Source organism: Parasteatoda tepidariorum, chromosome 1 (assembly GCF_043381705.1).
Source record: "Parasteatoda tepidariorum isolate YZ-2023 chromosome 1, CAS_Ptep_4.0, whole genome shotgun sequence".
NCBI classification, from domain to species: domain Eukaryota; kingdom Metazoa; phylum Arthropoda; class Arachnida; order Araneae; family Theridiidae; genus Parasteatoda; species Parasteatoda tepidariorum.
In genome coordinates, this window is record NC_092204.1 from 10,100,647 (window position 1) to 10,122,637 (window position 21,991).

The 21,991-nt window shown below is 25.7% G+C and overlaps 1 protein-coding gene and 2 non-coding genes across 3 annotated transcripts in view; all 3 read right to left on the reverse strand.

Annotated features, from left to right (window-relative positions):
- Window positions 1-21,991, reverse strand: part of LOC107454139 (whirlin protein dyschronic) — a 370,134-nt gene that overhangs the window by 72,314 nt on the left and 275,829 nt on the right. The window lies entirely within an intron of this gene.
- TRNAP-UGG (transfer RNA proline (anticodon UGG)) lies at window positions 8,528-8,599 on the reverse strand. Its single transcript has one exon. It is a non-coding gene; the product is annotated as a tRNA-Pro (tRNA).
- TRNAP-UGG (transfer RNA proline (anticodon UGG)) lies at window positions 9,316-9,387 on the reverse strand. Its single transcript has one exon. It is a non-coding gene; the product is annotated as a tRNA-Pro (tRNA).

The window sequence follows — 21,991 nt, forward strand, 5'->3', positions numbered from 1 at the left end:
ATCTTTGGAGAAACGAATTTTATAATTGTGTGCATGAAGTTTTCAATTCGCTTGGATAAGTTCGTGAAACATGGCGAAGTACGCATAAAATAAAATTAAAATTAAAGGGTCCAAGATTTGTACCCCCGAGAATTCGGATCCTCTATAATTTGGTAGACAGTAATCCTAATCCGTCGAAAAGAAGGTATGTTTATCTAGAGAAAGTACGTCCTTATGTCCGATTTCTTAAAATATCGTCTGCACTTATTAATTAGCATATTTGAGATCTATGAGCCATAAAGATTAAATCCTAGAACGTGAAAATCTGATCATTAGATCAAAAGTTATTTTGGGTGGTCTTTTTTATTTGAATACTGTACGTCATGGTGTGTCACTGCGTTAGCCTTTATGTAAAGCTTCCTAACTTTCCCTGGACTGGGGTTTACAACTGTGATGGTCAGAGCATTCTATTACGAACCAGGACGTCCTTGGTTCGAATCCTGCTGGCAATATTTCCCCCTCCACATCACTTTTGAGTTTCTGCATTTTTGTCAAAAATGAATACCTATATGGTGTTTCAGTTTTGAATGCATTGGTTTCCAAATTCAACTATCATTTGTTTCTGAGTTATTTTCACACATTTTTTGACAGTGCACACTCACTGAAAGAGGAGGCTACCAAAAATTGTATTAAATTGAGAAAGCCTTGTTTTACCTGCCAAGAATGAGTCAGAAGAAGAAAAAAAATGATTGCATAAAAATTCCTTAGTCTTAAAAATATTTTTTAAATTTTTTTATTTTACACTTATTGAATAATTCAGATCACGTAAGAGCAATAATATTAAAACGGAAAGCGTATCATCATTGTATCGTTATTTGATAATAAACAATTTGTATGTGAAGTATGATCGCTATTATGCCCTAGAGCTTTTATTTAGGCATTACCAAACATGTTTTGAAAAGTTCACGTAGTCACTTCTCAAAACATGTTTTGCTAAGTAACTTTATCGAGACACTAAGTGACATTTATTTTTATTTTGCAAAATGAACAGAAATGTTTAAATGCAATCTATTTGTATACTTTTAATCAGTAAATCCTTTTATTTTCGTTTGTTATTTTTCATTTTCTATTTTATTTACAAAATCATTAAATTTTGTTTGCCTCGTGTCTATACTTTTGTACTTTTATTTGTACTTTTTAATCGTCATTTTCGAAATATATTCTTTTTAATAAATGCTTGGTAAATTCTGTCCCTTTTACAACCTACTTTTCAAAATGTGCTATTTTTAGTCGATTATTTTCAAAATGTGTTATTTTTAGTCGATTCTTTTCAAAATGTGTTATTTTCAGTCGATTCTTTTCAAAATGTGCTATTTTTAGTCGATTCTTTTCAAAATCTGTTATTTTAGCCGATTCTTTTTAAAATTTGTTATTTTTACTCGATTTTTTTCAAAATCTGTTATTCTTAGTGGATTCTTTTCAAAATGTATTATTTTTAATCGTTGCTTTGCGAAAGTTAATCTTTTTACTTTTTAAAAGAGAAGTTCTTAGGCTTGACCGTTAAGCCCGAATCTAAATTGTGCAATGCAAGTAAGGATGAAATTCACACTTCCTTATTCAGATTTTTTTTTAATCTTACAATATCAATATTAATGAATAGAAAAATATTCCACATTTCTCGAAATGCCCTGTAAATAAGGCAAATTAACATAAAAAATACTAATTAATTTGGTCTAAAAAAATAACATACAAAACCTCTGAGGAAAAATAAAAGAAAATTAAGTAAATATTTTCAGTGTGGCAACTTACATCTACATTTCTTTTTGTCAACATTTCATTCAAGATAACATGTTAGAACAAAAGGTGAAAGTAAATGCCATTTAGTAGGTTAGAATACTAATTAAAACTTAATTAAAAGATTTATTATGCTAATAAAATGATAACTAAAAATGAACTGCTAACTGTAAAAAGATAAAACTAACGCATTGAATGTGAGAAAAAAAAAGCGTATTTAAATCTGTAATTAGTTCAAGAAATATTTTATTTTTAAAGGAAAAAGGAAAGCTCTGCTATCTTTAATTAAAATGGGGAGAAAAAGCAAAGTAAAAAAGTGAAAACGAAAAAACTCATTTAAAGAGTAATTATCCTTCTTTATAAATGAAATAATGATGTATAAACTGAATACATGATTGTAACTAGAACTAGGTTCTTGAGCTTTAATGATTTGATATCTGAACAAACATGAAATAAAATTTTTAAAAAAAGTTTAAAAAAGACTTTTTAATCGGACTAAAAATGAGAAAATNTAGGAAAAAAAAGCGTATTTAAATCTGTAATTAGTTCAAGAAATATTTTATTTTTAAAGGAAAAGGGAAAGCTCTGCTATCTTTAATTAAAATGGGGAGAAAAAGCAAAGTAAAAAAGTGAAAACGAAAAAACTCATTTAAAGAGTAATTATCCTTCTTTATAAATGAAATAATGATGTATAAACTGAATACATGATTGTAACTAGAACTAGGTTCTTGAGCTTTAATGATTTGATATCCGAACAAACATGAAATAAAAATTTAAAAAAAAGTTTACAAAAGACTTTTTAATGGAACTAAATGTGAGAAAATAATTTCTTTTGCCCTATTTTTTTTTACCCAGTGCCAAAAGGAATACAGTATATTTAGCATCTTCATTTTAAAGCTATTTCAACACACTATTATATATTATATTATATAGGGGAGTGTCGGGTACCCCCGCCCACTGTTAATTTCATATGTATAGAATATTTTTTCAAGTCAATGGGCCATCAGACATTAATTGTTATATTAAAAAAAGATTATTTTCAAAGTTTCAAGTATTTATGATAAAATATTTGTGATATACTCAAGTAATACTCAAGTATTTGTGATAAAAATGATAAATGAGGTTTATCTATTGTCAATACATTGGTCATCTTCATTTACACTTGAAAAAACTATAAAAAAACATAATTTTTGTAACTGGGCGGGGCTACCCGACACATTTTGAAAAGAGCTGAAAAACGAGTTTTTTTAAATTTCTATTTTTTTAAGTTAAACTATTCTTTTTTTGGTTTATTCTTTTTTTATTATTTAATTAGATGATAAAAAAAATAGAAACATACCAAAATATTGTATATTACTCAATATTATACAGAAATATAAGTAATACTCCTTAAGTGGGCGGGGCTACCCGACTCTCCCCTACTATTATAAACTATAGGGCCGCATTGTGGGTTCCCTAATTGCCCTATAATAATTTCTTCTAGTAGGGTACACTAGTACCCTCCAATATAATATGTGGCCCGGTTTGGACATTATGAATCAATATTAAGGGGAGATATAGGGCCATGTAGTAATACAGTAACCTCGAATTTCCTCATTTTAACGCTATTCAACACACTATTATATATACACATACATAGTACCTATCTCTCACGAGGAATCATTGGTACATGACATTCAAAAAATATTTTCGAAAGAAATACGTACCGAAAGTAATAAAGTGAAAGCAATGTAACTAAACGATGAGAGTGATAAAATGATATCACTTTCAACGTTTCAGGTCCGACAAATATAAAATAATTTTCTCCCATTTAGTTTACTTAAAAAAAAAATTTTTTAAAAATTACATTTCATTTTTTTAAATTACTTTTTTTTATTTTAATTTTATGTCGATTCTGTTAGTTTGTCTGGTCGGATGATGCCCGTAATTCTCACAAACGATAAGAACATTTTCTTTTTTTAGTAGTAGATTATGCTTATAACATTCAGAAAAAAGACAAAAACTTGCATCGTCAAATCGACAAAAGGTAAAATCTTCATTCACCAAAAAAAGTTTGTACAACAAAGGACTGTGAAATTTGTTTGTAGAGGTTAAAAAACGATTTAAATTTGTATTGCCATCAAAAACCAGAGTTCTAGTTGATAATGGTGAACTCTAGCTAGCCAAAAAAGGGTCAATTTTTTGTGTTCAACCCCTCAACGAGATCAAAGAGAAAGTAAAACATTGCACAAAAATGCATAGGGTACTGCATGTTCAAATTGATAGCAAACTAATACCATATAACCAGCTTTGACTCTATAATGAAGAACCTTCTCTATGCGTAATAAAGCCACTCGCACATGGGCACCGGATTTTATGTAGCCATTTAAGAATTAAATCAACCATATATTGAAAATTTCCCCGTTAACCAGGATCTAATTAAATTTGGACTAGTAATAAATGGGCTTGAATGTAATAAAATTTCACGGAGAAAAAATTCTGGTAAAATTGTAGTACTGTTAGAGACATTTCTAGTAAAGAAAAATCAATAATTTTGATAATTGATATTAATATAACGGTATTTATACCATTCTTTTGGTAATATTTCCGTTTATATGGTAATGGTTTACCAGAAATTTTAGTTTTCAAACTCATAATTTTTATTAGCACTTATTTATTTAAAAATAGAAAGCTTAAAAGCAAATATAAATGATTTTTATGTCTTGCTCTAAGGTATCATGATAAAAATTACCGAATTTCACTACACTTATTAAATTTTATCTCATATTAAAAAAAAAATATTTTATTGTTAATTTTATCAAAATTATTAAGAGAACTCTTTAGTAAAAATATGACCTTTTTGGTGTTCGGAAAGGCAAAAGAAACGGCAAATTTTACCATATTTCGGTAGTTTTAGCCATAGTTTTTTTTTCTCAGTGTAAGAATAAATAATTATTCTAAACATTAATACGTTTTTCTTAATTGAAATTCTATTTTATTTCTTCTTAAGTATAATCTCGTTTCTTTTTACTACCATCCTTTAATCTCGGAACCAGTAAATATTCTCATCTTACAAAAATAATGATGCGGAAAGAACCTATTTCCGAGAAACTTGTTTGCAATTCTAAACAAGGGAACAGCGATGTAGCACCCGATTCTTAGAATCGAAATTCCGCATTACTTTTTCTCTCTAGCTACAGGTTATTTTGAAGAAAATTCACGGAAATTAGTTCCGTCTCTATAAATAAACGATTCAAACGGTATTAGAAATGAAAGTTGACATGTGGGAGACACGGAATAGAAAGTTCCCGCATGGGAAGTGGGAAAATATATGGGATATTTTCCCCGCCATTTAATCTAATTCAATCAAACGAAAAGAGAATTGTTTTCGTTTCTGGTAAGACAATTCTTTTGCCGGAATTATCTTGCTGTTCGGTTTCAAAAGTGTAAAAAAAATGTAGAATAAGCAAGATATAACAAAGGAAAGAATTAGTTTAAATTTGAAAATGTAATTAAAATTCTTAATTCGTTAGAATTTTAAAGATATATACTACCAGTTTCTATGAGAGGGATTCTCTTGAAAGGGATATGTGTTCTCAAAATTTTAAGGATCTTTTTTTCTTTTTTTTATACCAGGTTTATCTTGCTGTGTGGTTACGAAAGTGTAAAAAAAATAGTAGAATAAGCAAGATAAAACAAAGAAAAAAAATCAATTTAAATTTGAAAATTTAATTAAAATTCTTAATTCGTTAGAATTTTAAAGATATATACTACCAATTTCTATGAGCGGGATTCTCTTAAAAGGGATATGTGCTCTCAAAATTTTAAGGATCTTTTTTTTTTGCCAGGATTATCTTGCTATGTGGTTTCAAAAGTGTAAAAAAAATGTAGAATAAGCAAGATATAACAAAGGAAAAAATTAATTTAAATTTGAAAATTTAATTAAAATTCGTAATTCGTTAGAATTTCAAAGATATATACTACCAATTTCTATGAAAGGGATTCCCTTAAAAGAGATATGTGTTCTCAAAATTTTAAGGACCATTGTTGTAACTTTTTTTTTTTTCTTTGCCAGAATTATTTTGCTGTGTGGTTACAAATGTGCACAAAAAATAGTAGAATAAGCAAGATATAACAAAGGAAAAAATTAATTTAAATTTGAAAATTTAATTAAAATTCTTAATTTGTTGGAATTTTAAAGAAATATACTACCTATTTCTATGAGAGGGATTCTCTTAAAAGGGATATGTGTTCTCAAAATTTTAAGGATCTTTTTTTTTTGCCAGGATTATCTTGCTATGTGGTTTCAAAAGTGTAAAAAAAAATATAGAATAAGCAAGACATAACAAAGGAAAAAATTAATTTAAATTTGAAAACTTAATTAAAATTCGTAATTCGTTAGAATTTCAAAGATATATACTACCAATTTCTATGAGAGGGATTCTCTTAAAAGAGATATGCGTTCTCAAAATTTTAAGGACCATTGCTGTTGTTTTTTTCTTCTTTTTTTTTTTGCCAGAATTATTTTGCTGTGTGGTTACAAAAGTTTAAAAAAGAATAGTAGAATAAGCAAGATAAAACAAAGAAAAGAATTAATTTACTTTTGAAAATTTAATTAAAATTCGTAATTCGTTAGAATTTTAAAGAAAGATACTACCTATTTCTATGAGAGGGATTCTCTTAAAAGGGATAGGTGTTCTCAAAATTTTAAGGACCATTTTTTTTTTTTTTTTTTTTGCTGTTATTTCTTTGCTGTGTTGTTAGAAAAGTGATAAAAAAAAGAAGTAAGAAGTAAAAAAGGAAAGAATTAATTTATTACTCTTAAATTCATTAATTTCAATATTAGTCGATTATCGATTAATTTCAATATTAGTTTTATTAGTTTAAGAAAAAAAAAAAAAAAAAAAACTGAAATTCTGAAATTGTTGCTATTTAAAATGTATCTATACATACTTTATTTAAACCATAATGTAAACTAAATAATATTTGCTTAAACGTTTCCTCTCTCTCTAGCCACACTTTATTTAGAAGAAAATTAAAGGAAATAACTGTCTTGTAAACTATGTAACAACTAACTTTAACTAACTTACAACTACGTAGCGCTTTCATCTCTTTAAACACAGGTTATTTGGAGAAAAGTTCAAATGTAGTAATTGTCAACTTGTTCGTTGGTCTATTTCTTTTTAAAATTTAACTAAAATTCTGAACTTGTTACAGTTTAAGATATAAGTGTATAAAGTTTATATAAACCATGTGAAACCGCAGTTTAAATTATATGTAATCATAATATTAAAAATAATCTTAAGAATTACCTACCAAAATGCTATTTTCTTGATAAATTCCACAAAAATGTGTAGAATTTGTCAAATTGTTTTTTTTTTCAAACAAGTAGGGGCTACGTGTTATACCTGTTGGGTTGGTCGCCATCTGAGAATATTTTTATTATTTTTAAAAAATAATTTTTTTAGTTTTTTGCAGGCCGCAGTTCGGAAGTTGCCAAGACTTGGCGATTATTCCGCCGCAGAGACCACGATACGGAAATCTTTCAAGGAAATAAACAATGTATTGCTAACTTAATCACATTCAAAAGATGTCAAAAAGATTATTTATATCATTTGAATCCAACTTATATAAAAAAAAAAATTTTAATAAAAATAAACTTTTTTTCAATTGAGAAAATAAAAATAATATTGTATATGATAGTATTTTTTATTTATATATTTAATTTATAATAATTACGAAAGAAAATCAAATTTTATTCAGAAGAAGGATTTAAATATTTTCTTAATTTTTTTTAACATCAAATTAAATTTAAAATTACGTTCATTATTTATTTTCGTAAAAAATTTTTTAGTTAAGAATTTTAAAAAAATTAAGAATTTTTATAAATAAGATTTCTGCAATACTTTATGCATTTCAACATTTTTTCATTTAATAATTAAAGTTTCAAACTAAATAAAGAAAATTATCATTTTTATACTTTAAATATTTTTCTTCAATCTAAGTCTCAGAAATTTCGAAACAGTCTCCTGACTTATCAGTTATAAGGTTAGTATATTAACCATGGTGCCAAGCAAGAATATTCAATGGGGTTTTATTTAATTTATTTTTATTTTAATATTATCAATGATCAAATCTCAAAATTTTTAATCTAACCTTATGATTTCAACCAGTAATGTTATTTTAAAATTAGTCATGTTTCAGTAAAAATTTTACAGATTCAAACGCTTCTTGCTAATTCGGTTTAAATTTTTTTAAATCACATGATATGAAAAACAAAAGGTTACACTATAAAATTACTTTGTATGCAAATTAAAAAGAAAAGTATTAAAAGACTGTTAAACATTACAAATAAATATATTAATTGATAAATGTTGCGTAATCATAATATTCTATTTAATTATAATAGTTTTCAAATTTTTAAATTTNGTACATAATAAAGTTTATAATATATTATAAACTTCATTTCACAAACTTTATAAACTTTATTAGTATTTGAAATTTTATTCCATAAAACACTTACTTAATAATATAAGCAATACATGCAAAAATGTAAACGTATAAAGTAGATGGGCAAAGAAACTAACTTTTCTTTAAAGAATTATTGAAAAAATATAATTCCAAAAATAAACGCGTTTAATTTAAACGAAATCATTAATTTCTACACAATCCTTCAGTAAAAAAAGTAAAACAATATAGATGGTAAGAAATGTAAGAAAGAAAAATAAATAAATTATACAAAATTTATTTAAAAAAATAAAATAAAAGGAACATTGGGCCCGGCCGGGATTTGAACCCGGGACCTCTCGCACCCAAAGCGAGAATCATACCCCTAGACCACCGAGCCACATCGTTAGCGATGAAATGTAAATTATGTTGCTTGTTTCAACGTAGGGAACCTAAGAATTTTTAATATATATATCAAAGGTGATGTTTTAAGAACACTTTTTTTCGTAAATAAATGAAGCCATGTATATAAGAAGTAAGAGCATCAATTTAGATTAAATGCTTAAGAGTTAAAAGTTATTTTAGATTCTTTTATTTAGAATAAGTTATTTAGATTAAGATTCTTTTAAAATTTAAATTTTTTTAGTTAAATTTTTAATATCAACTTTAATTTTGTAAATCATTTTCAATAAAAAAAAGCTAACAATTTTAATATGCCTCTAAAAAGTCTTTTAAAGGTTTTTAAGAATAAATAAGCAAATAAATTAAAGCTTCAAGTCTATTTATTAAATAAAAATAAATAAATAAAGATACATGATCCATACATAAGGCATATTTAGAAACTATTTATTTTCAGAAATTTTAATTAAAAAATCTAATTTTAAATGATATTGACAGCAGCTTTACATATTGAATGCATAAATCAAAAGGAAAAAAAAAAACCTTTTAGTCACAGCTCTCAATTGCTTAAAAAACGTAAATAAAAAAAGCGTGCTACTAACGTATGAAATAAAATTATTACTCTTTTCTCATCGCAAAACATGCATAGCAATTATCGAATAAGTTAACAAAACATGCATAAATGCATTGAAAATTAAAATAAAATTTTTAGCACATGGGCCCGGCCGGGATTTGAACCCGGGACCTCTCGCACCCAAAGCGAGAATCATACCCCTAGACCACCGAGCCACACGTACTTCGGAAGTTCTTTTGAAAAAATTCACGTAAAAAGCACCTGTTGTCATGTAGGTCACCTGACTTGGAATGACAAACCAGTTCTCTTCATTTTAAGTGCATAACGTTTTAGCGAAAACTTAGTTTACTTTTTTTCCGTTATCCCATATCATCAAATCAGATTGCTTATCAACTTATTTTACTTTCTCAAAATCAGATTGAGACGTATAAACAGATTATTTAGTTTTTTTTAAAAAAAATTTTTTCGTCACATGAAATAGATCTTTTCACAGATTGATATCTATTTTTATAATAACTGGGAATTTATAACAGCATTTCATTAATGTTAGTTTCAGATTTCTCAATCTTGTACGCTAATTATGAAAATGGAACTACATATTAACATGAAAAATCACAAGTCGTAGTTTAGGGAAAATCCGAAGTGTTTGGGATTTAATTTTTAAATATTCGAAAATTCTCTACATAAGGGTTTTGCAAATAAATTACAAAATGTAACAATTGATAAGAGATTTCAATGATTTTCATCTAAATAGAAAATTCTCACTAATTTTTTTATTTAATTTTAATTTCTTATATACATATATATTTAATGAATTTGTCTGTTTCGCTGTTCACAGACAATTTTTTTGAGCAAATACTGCTTAAAATTTAACTTTGCTCAAGTAAAAGGTATTTATAGTTAGATGGACTTTAGAAGAATTAAAGGTACTCAAACTGTAGCTAGTTATTTATTTATTTTTTATTTTCAAGAAAATAAAAAGGTCACAGTTTAAGTGCTTTAAACTCGAAACAAAGCTATAATTTTCAACCATATTTACCATCTTGACGTAAAGTATTATATTTATTTTAGCACAAACCAATGGTTTAAATAATCAAACAAAAATTTTTTTATTTATTATTTTTTTCAAAGCGCCAATTTGGCGAAAGTTTTCGCTTGATGAAAATTATCAAAATAAGTAATTAATTCTAAATATTTGAATTTTTTTTTGATAACCTATATGTAGTGTTGGAGTAACTTCTCTTATAGAAAAATGCATTTATTCAAAAAGTTACAACGCTTTTTATTTTGTCAAAAATGGGGGTTTTCTTCGATATTGACATTTTGCACAATTTTCAGAATTAGCATAGTGAGTACTGGCTAATTATAGACAAAATTCACCGATCTATCTTCCATAAGTATATAAGCCGTTAAGTATTAGTGATATACGATGATATGTTACCATTAAGTATCGATTTTTAACAATATATCGCGATATTGAAATTTCGATATCACCTAGCACTTCTCCGTAGTATAGATAATTTTTCGCGAGCTATAAGTATGTTAAATAAAGTAATTTATAATGATGTAATAATATGGAACATTCTTTTAATTAATAGCCGTTTTGCAAACTAGCACGAAAATCAAATAAGATACAATTATAGAACAAATATAAAAATGATTATTACAAAAATAATTATTATAAAATAGATTTATTTGTTACAAAGAAGAAAATTTTATACGAAAAATTCATTTTCTTTGTAATTTATTCATACCATCCATTTAATCTTTATTTCACATATTCTTTTACACGTTTCTATTCCAAAATAACACGTCTTTAACATATTTCTATTCTAGAAGTCATTTTATCATTCTTTAGAATATGTAAATACAGGAAGTTTTATCCATTCTTCTGTAGCTATTTTTATATATTCCAAGCCTCATTGTTCGAATCTGATAAGTTTTCAGGGTATTATTCTTTTTTTCTTCTTTTGCCTGTTTTTGGTTTTGGTAGCAGGGAGCTTATGCAACACGATTTTCACTATCTTTGTACTTGTCCCTGTCTTATAAACTGAAATTTTTTCCTATTTATATTTCTTTATAAATGGAACTTGATAAATTGCATTTCTGGTAAATAACAACAAAATGATTAAATAAAATACGGATGCGGGTGAATGACGTCAGATTACGTCATAATGTGACAAAACAAATGTTATTCCTTTCTTTTTTCTTTTCTTTTTTACGTTTTTTTCCCACCTGATTTATTTTTAATAAATTTCTATCCCTTTTTAATATAGCGATACAGAAAAGATAAAAAAAAATATATATCATATTATCCTTTCAACATTTTCACAAATGTAGAGTAAAATCTCTAAAAGGATAGTCTGTGAAGTTAATTATAAGTTTAAAAAAAAAAAGCGTACTTCTCTGGAAAATCTTGCCGGTTACAGAAAAAATTGCGAAAATTCCTTTCTTAATTTTTTTTTTTAAACAATACCGTTGAAACTTGTATGGCTTTTAAAATTGCAAACATNTCTTTCTTCTTTTAAAGAAAATTCAATGTGTTTTACATTTATTGTATGGTGACATTAATGAAAATAATGGTTTCAATAATTTTTGTTTAATTTATTTCTCAATCAAATAATGAAATTTGGGCCGAAATGTATAATTTGAAATTGACTATTACCTGATCTTTCCTATCAGGAGTTAGAATTTTTATCTTAATATGTGTTGCAACATGTATTTCCTGACATGTGTTGGAATTTTTATCCTAACATGTGTTGTAACATTTATTTTCCTAACATGTGTTGGAAAATTTGCACAGATTATGGATGACCATAAATTATGACTACATAAGGTTTATGCCACTCTCTCTTCTTTTAAAGGAAATTCAAGGTGTTTAACGTTTTTTACATGGTGACATCAAAGGAAATAATGGTTTCAATAATTTTCTTTAAAATCAAATAATGAAAGTTGGGCCAAAATATATAATTTGAAATTAATTATTACCTGATCTTTCCTGACATGTGCTGGAATTTTTATTTGAACATAGCGACGCAACACCTCTATAATCAACTCTGCCACCGGCTCTTCTCTTATACCCTGATAAATAATTATTAAATAATTATAATATTATTAAGTAATTATAATTATTTATAATATTAATATTATAAATAATTATAATTATTTAATAATTATGTATAATATTAATATTATAAATAATTATAATTATTTAATAATTATTTATAATATTAATATTATAAATAATTATAATTACTTAATAATATTATAATTATTTAATAATTATTTATCAGGGTATAAGAGAAGAGCCGGTGGCAGAGTTGATTATAGAGGTGTTGCGTCGCTATGTTCAAATAAAAATTCCAGCACATGTCAGGAAAGATCAGGTAATAATTAATTTCAAATTATATATTTTGGCCCAACTTTCATTATTTGATTTTAAAGAAAATTATTGAAACCATTATTTCCTTTGATGTCACCATGTAAAAAACGTTAAACACCTTGAATTTCCTTTAAAAGAAGAGAGAGTGGCATAAACCTTATGTAGTCATAATTTATGGTCATCCATAATCTGTGCAAATTTTCCAACACATGTTAGGAAAATAAATGTTACAACACATGTTAGGATAAAAATTCCAACACATGTCAGGAAATACATGTTGCAACACATATTAAGATAAAAATTCTAACTCCTGATAGGAAAGATCAGGTAATAGTCAATTTCAAATTATACATTTCGGCCCAAATTTCATTATTTGATTGAGAAATAAATTAAACAAAAATTATTGAAACCATTATTTTCATTAATGTCACCATACAATAAATGTAAAACACCTTGAATTTTCTTTAAAAGAAGAAAGAGTGACATATAAACCCTATGTAGTCGTAATTTATGGTCATCCATACTCTGAGCAAATTTTCCAACACATGTGAGGAAAATACATGCTACAACACAAATTAAGATAAAAATTCTAACACATGTCAGGAAAAACCAGGTAATAGTTAATTTCAAATTACATATTTCGGTCCAAATTTCATTATTTGATTTAGAAAAAAAATTCGAAGAAATTATTGAAACCATTATTTTCCTTGATGTCACCAATGATGATGTCAATTACTTCGAAAAATCACTTCTGTTCACCAAGAGATCTAAATGTTTACAATACTAATGGATAGTAATATTTGGACGTAGGAAGTAGAGCTAAGCAAGCGCAAGCAAACAGAATTCCTTTTAGTTCATAGATGTTAAGTGAATAATTTTAACTTTAGTAGAAAAACTGTTTTTAATAAATTAGAGCTGTAAGCTATAAGCCGAATTTCAGGACTCTCGGACTTATGGTTTAGGTGACTTATGGTTTAAAACATTATATTAATATATATTATATAAATATATATATAAATATATATAAAAATATATATTAACAATGCAAACAAAAAATTAAAAAGAGATTCAAAGAAAATGACATAATTTAGTAATAATTAAATTTTTTTTTAAATATTGTTTGAACACAACATGAACATGACCGGTGAGATCATGGCAAATGCCTCATTTATTACTCACTATTCATGCCTCATTCAACAATGAAATTAAGTTTTGCATTAATTGAGAAAAATATTATACATAAGATTATGATTTAAATGTATTCTACATAGTAGCCTTCATGTACAAGTTTTTTTTAAAAAAAAATTCACATTTTTACATAACTTATGAGCATGCACACTGATAAACTATTTCGTGAATTGTATGAGTTAAAAATTGTAAATAGAAAGTTAGAACGTATTTTGCATTGACGTGTATAGGCACAGTTTAATAGTGCTCAGTAGTATAAGTTTCATTGTACGTGGATGATATTTGTACATTTATTTTGTTGACGAATTAAATACCGAACACTAACATTTTGAACATGCCAACATTTTATTGCTTTCGTACATTTTTAATAAACCAACATTGAGAAAATTTTTAAATCTCTTAAGTGTAACGGAATTTTTAATAGTAATAAAACGTTTAATAAATTTATTGTTTTATTTATTTAAATACTTAATAACTACTATAATTAATAAGAAACTATTAATTAATAATAAGAAACTATTAATTAATTTAAATAAAATGTATTTGTTAATTCCTTTTTTATTATAAAATGAGTCTGGGTGGTAGATCATCAGCAAATAATCCCTTATTTAGCAAAAAATATTCATCGCTGTAAGCTTTTACAATGCGACAATTATGCATTCTGCGACAACTATGAATGCGACAATTATGCATTTGAAATATGCATTATCGTCTCGATAAACGTCACGGAACTGTACATTAAAATGAGAACTCTAAATAATAATAAGATGTTTATAAAAAGTTTAATAATGCATTATTAATTTGAATAATTAATAATTTGAATAAATAATAATTTGAATAATTAATAATTTGAATAATCAATAATTTGAATTATTAATAATTTGAATAATTAAAAATTTGAATAATTAAAAATTTGAATTATCAATAATTTCAATAACTAATAAGTAGCAGTTAATTAATTTAAATAAATTTTTTTTTATTTTTATTTTTTAAACGTAAAATGAGTTCGTCGGAANAATTTGAATAATTAATAATTTGAATAATTAATAATTTGAATAATTATTAATTTGAATAATTAAAAATTTGAATAATTAATAATTTTAACTATCAATAATTTCAATAACTAATAAGTAGCAGTTAATTAATTTAAATAAATTTTTTTTTATTTTTATTTTTTAAACGTAAAATGAGTTCGTCGGAAAATAAAAATTTTCATTCCTAATTTGACAGTAAATATTCACTTGCTGTAGGCTTTTTATTAGAGGAGAAAATAATGCATTTTAAATATATGTGAAACATTTAGCACAAATGTCAAATTTTAAAGAAAATCCTAACAAAGTAACAACAATCGTAGTATGACTGATATTAAGTTTTCGTTGTGCATGTACGTAGAATATTTTCTTTTCTTTTTTGATACATTAAATGATAAACTTCGAAATTTAAAATAATTTTATTCAATAAACCACCGATTTGACAATTTTTTTAAAAAATCACCTTCTCTTAACGGAAACTATGTTAAAGGTAAAGTTTTTTAGTTATAGATTTTTTTTAAAATATTTTTTAAAAGCTAAATGAATATGAAGAGTAAGAGGTTGGTAAAAAAAAAAGTTCTTCCCATTTCTTCGATATTTATCCCTGAAGGCTTTGTTGTATTTGAAACAAACACAATCCATTATTAGATTACGGATTATATTTGTACTGCTATCCAAATGCAACATTTAAATTAATGCTTGGATAATCATAACATTTCATTTCTCATACTATTAAAAACTAATTTTCCCAGCATTCAAAAGTCATCGCTTAGAGAAATTGAAAATTCCTAAAAAAGAATGTACGGCTACGAAGAATATTGAACTAAGCAAGACACGCGTGCATGGTATTTGAATCTGGAGATATTTATAAAATTGGAAAAACAACAACGGAATTAACGACCCGGAAGTAAATGAGCCTTAAATTTCTTCCACATTAAGAACATCTTCCTACATCAATGTAAGTGGTAATTCCACTTCCACATTTCCTTAAATGAATTTCTAAATTAGACGAATTCATTGATCTGAAAACATTATTGAAGCATCACATGTTCAAATTTTTTTAACCATCAAAACTTAATGCCAATATTTGTAACATTAGCCAAATTACAAAGCCCCCCCCCCAAAAATATTGAAATATTGTTTTTATTCTTAGTATCAGTAATATAAACTTTTAGTACAGAAAGTAATAATTATTGTACAGTATAAAATTGATAATAAATAACGTAATATTGAAATATTGTTTTTATTATCAGTATCAGTAATATAAACTTTTAGTATAGAAAAAAGAATTAATTATTGTATAGTGTAAAAATTATTATACATAACAGATATTTAGTATTATTTTACAACCATACATATGTTTTTATACAATGCATTAATAATGAATACTTAATTGCTAAATTACGAAAGGTAAAATTGGAAATAAATTATTTTATAGATATTTATGAAATTAGATTTCATTAATTTACCTTTTAATTTTTTTTTTACCAATCCCTCACAATCGACGAGGAAAATATAATTGAAATATATATTAAATATAATAGATTTGTAACATTTATAGTGTAAAAAACGTTTCAAAAACATCAATAAGGTTTTTTATTACCTCTTAGATAGTTTAAATCTCCTCACATTAAAAAAAAAATTGTTTAAGTTTCCAAAATATCTCGTTCGTAAATGTTACGTGACTAAATGTAAATGTTCTTAATGTCATTTTAAATGCTTTTCCAAAACTGTTTTAAATATGGTGCTGTGTTATCATTTAAAATTTTAGCCATTAAAATTATCTCTAAAAAGTTAAAAATTATTAAATAAAATAGTACGAAAAATTAGGATTAATATTTATTTCGGCTTGAGCTTTGAATCATGAATGAACAATGAATGGATGTTTTAATAGCTCGATCTTTACATTAAGCTATTTAATCGAATCAGCTATGAGATATGTGATAATGAAACTGGTAATCAGACTTCCCTGTATAATTTGTTATCAAAAACAAATTTCTTAAATTTGTAAAGTACACATTTCGATACATCACTGAAGAACAGTTTGAACTAGAATTGTCATCTTTGGGAAAAGTGCAGCTTTTTACTACACTTTTAAAAATTGTTTAGAAAAAAAAAATCATTAAATTACAATTGATTTAATTTATATTTACATATTATTTATCTTATTTAATTATAATTTAATTTATGTTTATATTTACAATTTATTTCATTTAATTTTTTATTTAATTATTTTTATTATTTTACCATATTCAATTAAATCAGAAAAATATCTTTATGGTTATTTTTCAGTTTAAATGACGGCATTCAAACTGTAAATAAATCGTTTATTTACTCTTTTCACCTAAATACTGTAAAACAGCCAGAATTTTATCTGTGTTAACTAAGCCTACCTTATGAAGCCACTTAGTTCCTTGAATCTGGGTACCTACTTTAGCCGAGAGAACAAATCTCTCAATCTCATGACGGGTTAAACGGGAATCCGAATCCAAACTGCCAACATAATATTTCATCAACTCATGATGATTTTCTAATGTCCTGAATTTCTCAATTGGTGATATTGGTATATTAGAATACGAAACTGTCTTTCATGCATAGATGACAGTATCACAGAACTGCTTAACATAAAAATCTCGTATTTCCCATATCTCATGATAAATGGCACCGCTATACAAACCATTTAAACAGCATTCCGTTGTTTATTTAATGTAAGAAAACTCATCCACAACCTAACAACAATGTCCGTTATCTAACAAGAAAAACTTAACATAACCTGAGTCCAATGTCCAGTTAAATTTCAGTTTTAAGGTTTTGAAGGCTCATTTTAGGTGTAAATGGTTACAAAACCCTAGAGTTTTGTAATCACAGTTCTTTAACCACACCAGTTGTAAATGGTTTTAAAACCGTAAAGGTAAAGATTTGTTCCGAACCATAAACTTTACGGTTAATTGGATAAACTGCTGCTGGTTATTTTACCTTAATATTTGGATACAAATTATTATAGTAATTATTAATTAAAATTATTCAATTATGACTAAATGATTATGAAAATTAAACTATCTTAAATATTTTTTTTAAACTAAAATTGTTCAGATTAAATTTTAAACAACAACAAAAATGTCTACTTTATCTGAAAAAGAGTTAAAAAATAATAACGTTAAACAAGAATCCAAAAAGTAGGGCATAGTCACACGCCCGTTAGATTTGATGTTTCCCTTTTAATACCTTTTCATTTTCTTAGAAGTTCAAACAGGGTGGGTTTCGTGTCTTACATCAGACGATTTACACGATTTGACCGAAGAACAATAGCAGATCCCCCACCTTTTTATAGTGCTTCCGTCTAGGTCAAGCATACTGATCTTTATTATTTATTTATTCATTCCCGTCCACCTTCTACCTCAAAAGACTTCACATCCGCTTAACGCTTCAAAGGTCAACAGTCGGGCAATCCCTTAAAATAATATTATCGCAACTAGAGTATCACTAGTGACGAAGCCCAACAATTGAATAGGGTATGCTAAGCATCCAGCAATTTCCCGATCCGGCATGTAAAAGGTTTCGGTACCAATGGAACGGAATTGAATTACTGCGCCATTTCGCTTTGATATAGAATCGCGGAAATATTAGATTCCAAGAAAGAATGTATGTTATTGGTGTTTATAGGTTTCCAGAGAAGAATTCTGTGTGTAAAAATATTGGAGATCATTTATCAAAGTAATCATATTATTTAGCGGTATTTTTGGAAATAAATTTTATTTATGGAAGCAAAGGCTATTGTTTTGTGAAATACGCTATCGCATAAATCAAGAGAAGGCGAAATATAACTGTGACCTTAACTGAAAATATTACGCGAAGCTATTTATGGTGCGATGATGAACGAAAACTTTTTTTATGTTCTCAAGGAAAATTGTTTAGTTAAGTGTTACAAAATTATTATCGAAACAAATAATAATATATCATCATAGATAATTTCATTTTTTTAAATTTTTATTTGCTAATAAAAATAACTCATCATGCATTTTAATAAGTTACTTTTAGAATCGACTGAAAATTAAGAATTAATTTACGTGTATTTTTTGTATGTTAATACTTAAAGAGGACGCCATAATGGGGAAGAAAATTTTCATCACAAATTCTCTTTCTCCTTCACTATTAATTAAAAATTTTAAAGAAAGAAAAAGTAAGCTCAGGTAAAAACCTAGAGTAAGTCATAAAGCTTCAGTTGCTGAAAAAAAAGAAAAAAAAAACTTGAAAATATTGAAATGCAAACAAAATATTAGAAGATAAATTCTCAGTTTCGAAATCCTAAGTTATCATCTCATATTTTATTTTAATTTGTATATATAAAAATTTACTTTTCAGTATTTGAAACTTCATGGCCTTCTCTAGGTTTGTCTGAACTCACTTTTTCAACACCTTGCATGAGAAAGGTTCTGGGTTCGAATCCCGGGCAAGGCATGTATGTTTCTTTCTCTCTATCTCTGTTCTATGTCCTTTCTCCTATGTGTGCCCGCTTTATAAACGGGTTGTGGTAGTGCGACGTGGGCGACGCTGCTCCACCGCTGTGGATTCGCCACAGGTGCCCACTGGGTAACGAAAAGAGAGTTAGCAGTTCCGGCACTTTCTGTGGCCAATGGACAATAGTTCCAAGTGTAACCCATTTAAAAATAAGTAAAAAAAAAAAAGAAGAAGAAAAACTTTTTCTACACTTAAATTTGAAATTAATAATGAAGGAAAAAGGTGAATTAGCGAAAAAAAATTTTCTCCACTGTATGGCGTCCTCTTAAGTATATTTATATAAAAAAAAAATATAGTAGTGAAAAACATTTATTTCAAAACAAATCAGACCAAAATTATAAGAATTTAAAATATAATGAAAATAGAAAGTATTCTAAACAAAAACAAAAATACAATATACAAAAGAATTGAATATATCATTTGAGATTTTATGGTATTTTTTTTTTCAATATTATTTTTGAGGAAATACTTTGATAAGAAACTAAATATTTCTTGCAATTTTTTTTTAAAGAAAATGTTACAATTTATCATTTATACCGTGTGTAAGAGGTTGTTTGCTTTTGTGTGAGAAGGCCTAGTATTTCTTTACGTAATGAAAATAGAAAGTATTCTAAATATTATGTATTTAGAATATTAAAATTATTTATCTATTCAATATAATATCTTTATATATATTATATTGTATTATATTATATATTATCTCTCTCTATATATAATAGATATAATATCTCTAAATATTATATCTATTCAATATAATGAAAATAGAAAGTATTCTAAACAAAAAAAAATACAATATACAAAAGAATTGAATATATCATTTGAGATTTTATGGTATTTTTTTTCAATATTACTTTTAAGGAAATACTTTGATCAGAAACGAAATTTTTCTTGCAATTATTTTTAAAGAAAATTTTACAATTTATCATTTATACCATGTGTAAGAGGTTGTTTGCTTTTGTGTGAGAAGTCCTAGTATTTCTTTACGTAATGAAAATAGAAAGTATTCTAAATATTATATATATTTAGAATATTAAAATTAGTTATCTATTCAATATAATATCTCTATATATATTATATTGTATTATATTATATATTATCTCTCTCTATATATAATAGATATAATATCTCTAAATATTATTGCTATTCAATATAATGAAAATAGAAAGTATTCTAAACAAAAAAAAATACAATATACAAAAGAATTGAATATATCATTTGAGATTTTATGGTATTTTTTTTCAATATTACTTTTAAGGAAATACTTTGATCAGAAACAAAATTTTTCTTGCAATTATTTTTAACGAAAATTTTACAATTTATCATTTATACCATGTGTAAGAGGTTGTTTGCTTTTGTGTGAAAAGTCCTAGTATTTCTTTACGTAATACGCAATAAATGAAATACGTAATAAATAATTTCCAAAGATACGATACTCAATACTTTCACACCTGTTGTTTCTAGTGTTATATATAAATATTTGCTTTAATAAAATCTATATGTTAATATTAATGTAAATGTCGTGTAATTCAAAGAGTTCAACCCAAAAGATATTAAGGCTGTTTGTGTTATTTTTAATTATTATTTTCAAGGATTATAACATTTTCTGCAAAAAGTTAAGCCACACAAAACGATAAAAGAATGCAAATTTAATAAATGTAAAAATTACTATATATACAAAACATAGTATCATATACATTTTGTAAATTTAATGTAATAAAATGTTGAAAAAGTAATATATATATTGAAATGTAAATATAAAATGTGATTATTGGAATTTAATGTATTTATTGTAATTATATATTGTATTCATGGTAAAAAAAATCTGCATCATTGACAAAACGGGACAATTTTTACAGTAAATTTATCTTGATATGAAATATATATTTATTTGTCATTGATAATGATACTACTTTAAGTGCAACAGATTTTTTTAAATTATATATTTTATATCTAAAGGGAAGAAACTGCCTAGGGAGTAACAACAACGTGTTATACTATAAACAACTTTCTTTAAGAGAAATTAAAAAAAACTACATTTATTTAAATAAAGAAATGCTCAACATTTTATTTTATGTGAATAGCAAACTTTAACATAAATGGCTTAAAGTTCATTTTTTTAATCATTTTTCCAAAAATACATAATGTGTTTAATTTATTTTTGCTGGAATTTTTTGAATAGTATATTGTGTTGTATGCGTTATAGTGACCGCGACACGATGCTTGAAGAATCCCACGTAAACGCTAAGATGAATTATTTAATATCGCCATCTGTTGACGTAAACTGCAACTAACATTATTTCATCTGCTTTAAAAAATTTTCATTTATCTATATACGTTTTTATCAAAATATATTAAGTAAACACAATTGCTTTTACAGTAAACATTGACACATAAGTTCATCAAATATTTTTTTGATGTATAACATACTCAACCATAGATAACCATTCTAAGCATAATAGAGTAAATATTCTTTGAGTACTAAAGATAATTTCATTTTTTAATTTTTATTTGCTAATAAATATAACTTACCTTGCATTTTAACAAGTAACTTTTATAATTAACTGAAAATTAATAATTAATTGATGTGTATTTTTTTGTATGTTAATGCTTTAAGCATGAAATTTTTTTTTAGTGATTTGAACATTTATTTCAAAACAAACGAAACAAAATATTAGAAGAATTCAAAGCATAATACAAAAT